We start from the raw sequence: 8,164 nt of genomic DNA, 5'->3' as shown, positions 1-8,164 counted from the left end.
ACGCAGTTTCAATTTTAGTTTTAACAAAAACTCGTGTTATGTTTTGCATTGTATTATTCTTTATTTTTAAACAAAAACGTAATTTCAGTTAATGTTTTTAATACTAAAAACGCCATCTCGTGTTGTGTTTTGGCTTTTGTTTTAAAATCAATATCAGTTTTAGATGAAAACGACACACGAAAAGCTGTGTTTTAATATTAAAACGCACAATCGTGTTCTGTTAAGATTTTTATTATTTTATTATTACCAAAAACGACAAATGAGACGAAGTTTTTGACAGAAAACTTCAAATAACGCAATATCGAAGCCTGTCTTTAAATATAAAAAGGTATTTTCATATTTCGTTTTTACCAAAAACGACATTTCGTCTTCTGTTTATAAAAAAACAAACAGAAAATAAAAACTAGTTTTAACAAAAACGCAGTTTCAATTTAAGTTTGTACTGAAAAACGTGGTTTCACACCATGTTTTACTCAGGATGCATAAATTTCATGCTTGTCAACAGAAGCTACTGTGAATTTAAAAAAAAACTATAAAATAAAAATTGAAACAATAATATACTGCCGATTAAGAATAAAATTAGAAATAAAACACAAATTTTAATAAAAACAACCATTATAATCCCCACAATGAACTTTCAAACAAAGTATCTGAATTACTAATGAATTTAAAATCTTTGTTATCTAATAAACTATCTCCAAATAAATAACATCTAATTACTTCAATTCTTCCCAAGGGATGCTTGAAAATCCATTTCATTCTTAAACCGTGTAGACTTTCTTCTTCCCTTCTTCTTCTCAAGTTCTTTGTCATGCATCACCTTTGGAAGCTCGACACCCGATGGCCAACGAGGATCACCTTTGGTCGGTATTGGTTCAAAGACGCCATCATAAACCTTTGAAACATTGTCCAGCCTATAAAAATCGCCTACAAAGCTTTCGTGACTCATATTCAAATAAGCACAACACGCAACCAAATGAGAACATGGAATGCAATAGTTTTGCCACTTTTCACAAGAACACATACCCTCTTGCAATCGGACGGTATGCCTATTTCCTCCTTTTTGGTCAACCCTCCTAGTAACTACTTGAAATAACATAAAGTCTCGATCAAATACCGTCACATTATGTCCGGTAGCACGTTTATTCGACTGAATCAATATTTTGTGTGCATATTTTGTGAACACTTGACCTCTAGATAATTGGTTTGCAATCTCAAGACACCTATGGAGTTAATTGGTTGTCCTGTAGATAATGTGTCAACCCCTATGGAGTTATTGGATCCAATATTGGATTGGTAAATCCAATATCGACTCATCAAAAGAAGCGATATTAAGTGCGGATTTACCAATCATCATTCCAATATCAACAACGTCATTAGAATCCACACCTCGACTACTACTCGTTTGCCCCCCCAAATATTTAGTGCTACTACTTGTATAATTCTCGAAACATCCACTAGTACTTTTCTCGGCATTCTTGGAGTTACTTTCAATAAATTGGCAATTGGGAACTTTTTTCATATAAATTTCCACAAAGAAAGGGGGGCCTATTGAAAGAACAACTCCAAATATTAAATCAACATCATCATCATCATCAAAAGGCACAATATTGAATTTCATATCATTCGGATTTTAACTTTTACAATAAAACTTTAAATCATAATTATCTCTATCAATTTTCATTTTTAAAAATAACAAATCACATAAATTACGGTAATTCATGTTACTATCAAGTTTAACATGGTTGGAAACAAATCTATCATATACGCAACCCTCTAATTGAGAATGTTGAATATTACCGTCGATATAGATCAACGCAATTATGGATGTCGATTTCGATCCCGAACCCGAACCCAAAGCCATTTCGAAATCAAAATAAAATTGATTGTATTATTACAGACGAAAGTTGAATATATAATTTAGTTTTCGGTTTTGTCTCTATATATACCAAAGCTGACAAAAGCAGAAGCGTAACAAGAAACACACGCTCGAAACATTTATATTACCTAAAAACGCAATATGGATTCATGACATTGCAATTAAAAAACTTATATTTGTATTACGTTTTGCTATTTGTTAAGTTTATATAATCAAAACGGTAGACGAGGTTCTGTTTCACAAGTTAAAACGTGAACTCGTGTTATGTTTTGCATTTTTCGTTCTTTATATTTTAACTAAAAACATGATTCCAGTTTCTATTTTTAATACTAAAAACGTCATCTCGTATTATGTTTTCGCTTTTTTAAAAAAAATAAATTTTAGATGAAAACAACACATGAAATGCTATTTTTAATGTTAAAAATGTCAATCAATGTTCTGTATTAAGTTGGTGTTTGAAAATCAATATTAATTTTAGATGAAAAAGACACACGAAATGTTGTTTTCTAATATTAAAACGCACATTCGTGTTCTTGTAAGGTTTTTATTGTTTTATTATTACTAAAAAGGCAAATGACCTGAAGTTTTAGACAGAAAAGAGTATAAAACTAAAAACATAAAAACTATGCAGCAAAAAATCAACTTCTGTAATACAAATCTGTAATAAAAAAACAACTTCTGTTTTACAATCCAAAAAAATTAAGCGGCCATAGGTTCACAAGCACCGTTAAAAACATAATTTAAATATACAACGATTCCAAAATATCAAGTTCTGCTGCTGCGTTGTTGCTGTGCTAAACCATTGTTGCTGCGATGGTCCATCTGCAGAAAATAGATCGAATCAGTTTCTGTGTACTTGATCAGCTATGCCAGGTTAGGAGGTAAAGTTCATGTTACATATACGATTATAAGATACAAAACTAAGGTGTACTTTTCACAATCAGTGTGTGTTTGTGTGTTCATTCAGTATATTTGCAAAAGGAAGCTAAGGGAAATCAAGATGTATCACCTGCTACTGCTTATATATGAAAGCTCTGATTACAAGAAAAATGTACATCCCAAATTTCAGTTTTGTTGACTGGTTAGACGATCAACAAATGTCACGGAGGATGTTTTAACAACTAAAAGTTTGCTAAAAAATATCAAACCTAATACAAGACATCCACTTGTCTCAGTTGATACAACTAAGGTATAGAGGCCGACATAGGCATACACATAACTATAACTATTGACCCCAAAATATGAATAACTTATTACAATGGCCATTGCAGACGTATAGAATTTTAACTCAACTAGGTTGTACCAAAACCATATAATCTGATGAGCTAATATAGTAACTCGGGTGTATGAGATGATATACATGTTTTAAAAGGTGAGAGTATTGTAGCTTACGATTTAGAGTTTAAACTTGAAAAGTAATCATAAGCGCAAAAGCAAGTAAATACGACATCCTAATTATTCAAGGTACTATAACATCATCTTAATTTTAGGAGAACACATTGCACATATATAGGGATGCAATACTACAAAGAAACCACTAAGAACTCTGATCCAGTTATAATTTCATTTTATCCATATAATTTTCAGCTGATCTTGATGTTTGAAATGTCTAATTAAATAATCTCATAAAACCTGTAAAAATTAAAAATATGTAAAATGAAATAATACTTACAAGTCAATTCTTTGCACCTTTCTCCCCGTTAGTCCCACACTTTGGACACCTACGAGCTCTCTTCTCACGTTTTTGGAACACATAGCAAATCCCAAACTTTCATCTTCCAACACTACCATCGGAACTCTGAGAAAACCCAACAATAGTAGAAGCATCATCAAGATCAAAAAAAGTAATAGAATGATCTATAGTTGGACACTCAATAGGCCTCTCAGGACAATGTACAGGGGGAGGCTGATCACTAATAGTATCCTCGGGATGAGGGTGTGGAGTAGGCGCCAGATGGAGATCAAATGAAGGATAAGGATCCCTTGGCCTCTCCTAAATGGCATCAGTACAAGTGCACTGAATACTATATTGCTCAGGTGGAAAGTGTGGAATAGCCTACTCAATAAGGTGTGGAGTAGGCGTCAGATGGAGATCAAATGAAGGAAAAGGATATCTTGGTCTCTCCTGAATGACGTCAGTATCAACCCGATCAGAATGAACTGGTCCGCTAGCATGAACAAAACAATCATGATCATCTCCAAGATGCGTCATCACAGGATCATCTCTAACAACATCATCTCCAACTACATCTACTGTAACAATCTGATCACCTATATCAGCTCATCGACCTCGTCCACCACCACCACTAACACCACCATGTCTACGACGGCCGGAATCTTGCCTCGCATCCCTCTCTCTAACTCTACGCTCATCCAATGTCAATACATTAAAACAATATAATCTAAAATCCCTAACAATATTACAACCATCAACAGCTAAACGATGAACATCTGGAAGAACTGATATTGTTTGATCAGCTATACTCCTCAACAAATCTCCCTAAAAAAAACAAATAAAGGAAATATATGTTTCCAAAATGAACAAGGAAATAAGCAAGTTAAACAATACAACCAAAAAATTGCAACATTAAAACTTACAATGTAACTATGAAATGCACCAGTACGAGAAATAAATGTCACTGTCCTCAGCAAGTACCAGTCATGATAGTCAGGAACTGTACTATCACCACCATCAATCAAATCTGAATGGAAGATATAATCCAAACGATGGTCCCAAAAAGTGATAAATGACTCATGTTTCTGACTAAACTTAATCAACCGATTGCCCTTTAGAGTCATTTTATGAAGCTCAGTAGTATCCTCTAAAACAGGTGGAATAGACTGAACCATGCCAAACCGATGAGCAACTCTGTCAGGCACATGAGTCTCTACAATAAAAATACAGAGAAGAGTCCCATGATAACGCCAGATATGACGACCAGTCAAACATTAAATAGGCAAATCATCAATGATATCAAAATAAGGCTCCTATTTGAAATGGGATGATGCAAGCCCATCTAGAATAGTACGATAAACAGAAACTATATGTTAGTCCTTTAACAATGTAACAAGAATTACAGAAGGGGGGTTGAATGGAATTCTTGAAACTTTTTCTTGAATAAAAATGCTCTAACTCAAATATATATATATAAGTGTGAATTAATTAGCAGAATGCGAAATAGTTACTTGAAATGAATCAAAACACAAGTAATTAAAAACAAGAGTCTTTAAAAACTTTCTGGTGGATTTGAATGGTTCCACCAGAGATATATAATATATATCGAGAGAACTCTGTGTGCAAAAAGCTCACAGCTGCTTACAAAATGACAACAAATAAGAATGAGAGAAATGCTAAGAATACAGCTTACAAATTGTTAGATATATTTGATAATGTTATGGCTAATATAATTTATGTTTAGATTTCAGATCTTACTTAACAGGACAAATCAGTACTTAACCGTTGATCAGTACTTATACTGGAAGTCAGGACTTAAGGATATCAGTACTTATATTATCAGGAGATAATCATCAGAAGTTAGATTTCAGAACTTAAGTGCTGAAGAACGATCAGATAAGGACAGTAGCTGATTAAAGGAAAGAAGATCAAGATAAACATAAGAAGAGATATGCATGAAGAAGGAGTTCCGTGAAGAATGGAATACTTGGAAGAAAAGATATTTGATTGATATATTTTAGGAAGCAGAATTATATTCCATATCAATTAGCGATTATCTTGTAACTGTGTAGTATATAAACACAGACATAGGGTTTACACTAAAAGTATTATTATATTCGAGAAGATTATTCATTGTAACCCTAGCAGCTCTCGTGATATTTGTTCATCACTGAGAGGTAACAATTCCATACTGTAACAGAGTTTATTGTTTCAATAAAGTTTGTTTTCTGTTACTTAAGATATTAAAGTTCGATTTGATTGTATTATACACTGTATTCACCACCTCTACAGTGTGTGTGACCTAACACAAATGTTTATCTCTTTCTATCTGAGTTTCTTAGTTACTATTCTATTATTGCTTCTTGGTTTATATATCACCAAGATTACAAAGTAATAAGACAGGATAATAAAACAAAAACTATCAAGTCTAATACAATGCTACTTCATTACTCTATTCCAGCATCTTTGAATATCTTCATAATTGCATGAAAATGGCAATGCTTCTTTGTTCTCGAAAATCCAGTTGAATAGGCTACCACATTCCATTTGCATACACTCGACACATGTGACTGTGTTATCACTGTCAACAGATATTTGAATTCTTTATCCGTCGGGTTTATGATCATCCGTCGAGTTATTGATCATCCGTCGGGATCATCCGTCGAATTCATTATTGTTTATCCGTCGGGTAGCAATCAGGCACTTGACTTCATTTCATTTATGCAGAATTACAAGACATCGTCTATGTACAATTAATCAACCTATTCTGCATATCTAGTTAAAGTCAACATGACTTAAGTACTACTACAGATTCTAAACAATGTGTATGGAGAAATGTGCTATAGACTTATTGTTACATAAGTTACTCACTCGATGGATAATAAGTCATCATCCGTCGGAACTAAAATGAGTTATCCGTCGGGACTATAATCCTTATCCATCGAGTGCTACATTTTCACTAAGTAAAATCTACCAAGGTGTTTTGTTCATGAAATCATCAAGTGCACAACATATACACAACAATCTCCCCCAATTTATGTCTACTGGAATTGTAGCCATAAATTAAGAGATACTTGATGATAATAAAACACCCTAAAAATACAACTTTAAAAGACAGTAGATAATACTAAGAAGTGCTTCAATTAACAAAATGTACAAAGTTTAGCTCACAGTCATTTTCAAGATGCTCCTCTAGCCTGAGTAGATTTATCTAGTTTCTTGAAGGTCTGGATCTCTTTCCAAGCTTTCTGTTGTTTTCTTCAATCTGATTTTGGAGCTGCCTGTGGAATTTCAGTTCATCAGATTCTGAGAGATTTAGCTTTTCTTGCATTTCCAAGAGAGTCTAATTGTTAGAGATGCTCAATTGGTCTTCTAATCTGAAAAATCTTCTCACTCCTTTGTCATCCATAAACTCCATCAGCCAGTATGGCCTTAGATTCACTCTTCTCCCTGTGTAAGGGATAATTAGAGTCTTTGGGAGTGCATCTTTAGCTCTAACACTCCTTAGTTCTTCAATCTTCTTTAGTACCAATCTTCTTGTAGTAACATTGAACCCAAAGTTCTTCTTGAAAGATGAGTAAACCTTAATCAGTACATCTTGGCTTTCTTGAAGGATCCTGTGAAGTGTCCACTGAATCTCCTTTCCTCCCTTGTACTTGAACACTAACCTTTCAGGTAGGTTTCTGTATGCATCAATTCCTCTCACTTCTTATAGTTCATCTAGATAGAGATTTAGATCAGAAAAATCTTTGATGTCACACAAGTACATATGATCTCCTTTGTTGACTTTAGATTGAGCTTTAACTAGAAATTTGGATTTGAGAGGTGACAACTTCACTTTCTTGACTGCTCTTGACTTTATTCTTTTTGGCTTGCTGAGGATTGGTAAATTGAAGTCAGGAATTGGTATGTTCTCCCATTCTTTTGGCTCATCCTTAGGCACAATAGGTTCACCATGAATGTTCCTGTAAGGATCCAACACCTTGATATCTTCAAATACCACAGAGGGTTTTGATGTTTGAGTTGTAGTTAGAGTGGATTCCTTGGGAAACTGATTCTCCAATTCCTTATCAACAATGTCCAGTTTCCTTTTGGTTCTTTTAGCCAATTCCTTAATTCTTGGAGACTTCTTCTGTTATTCAACTTGCTTCTTTGGATCTTGAGATTCAATGATTTCAGATGGCTGAGCAGAATTTTGTTGTGATGAATTTACAGCATGTAGCTTGGCCAAGATAGCAATTTGCTCTTTCTTTTATTTAGCCTTTTTAGCATCTAGAGCAGCTTGCTTCTTTTCCTGCTTCAATCTAGCCTTTTCTTCTCTCTTTGCTTGAGCAAATTGAGGATGTCCAGCCACCACACAAATTTCTTTCCCATTCCTGAAAATTTTAGCAATTCTCTTTTTGGAAGCTGAATCAGCTAGATCTTTATTGAAAGCAATTGACCTTGACAGAAGCTTCTTTTCATCAGGCTTAGGTGTCTCATACACAGTGTCCAAAGGGTTCTTCAATGATAATTTTGAATAATTCACCCTTGGTTTCAGAATCATTTCAGCCTTTGGAGATTTGATGCAGGATGACTATCCCCTTTCCAGATAGTTCATGCTCATCTCA

This window comes from Apium graveolens, unplaced genomic scaffold (genome assembly GCF_009905375.1).
Source record: "Apium graveolens cultivar Ventura unplaced genomic scaffold, ASM990537v1 ctg2796, whole genome shotgun sequence".
Lineage (NCBI taxonomy): Eukaryota > Viridiplantae > Streptophyta > Magnoliopsida > Apiales > Apiaceae > Apium > Apium graveolens.
The sequence above is the reverse complement of the archived record's forward strand: the minus strand, read 5'-3'. Positions refer to the sequence as shown.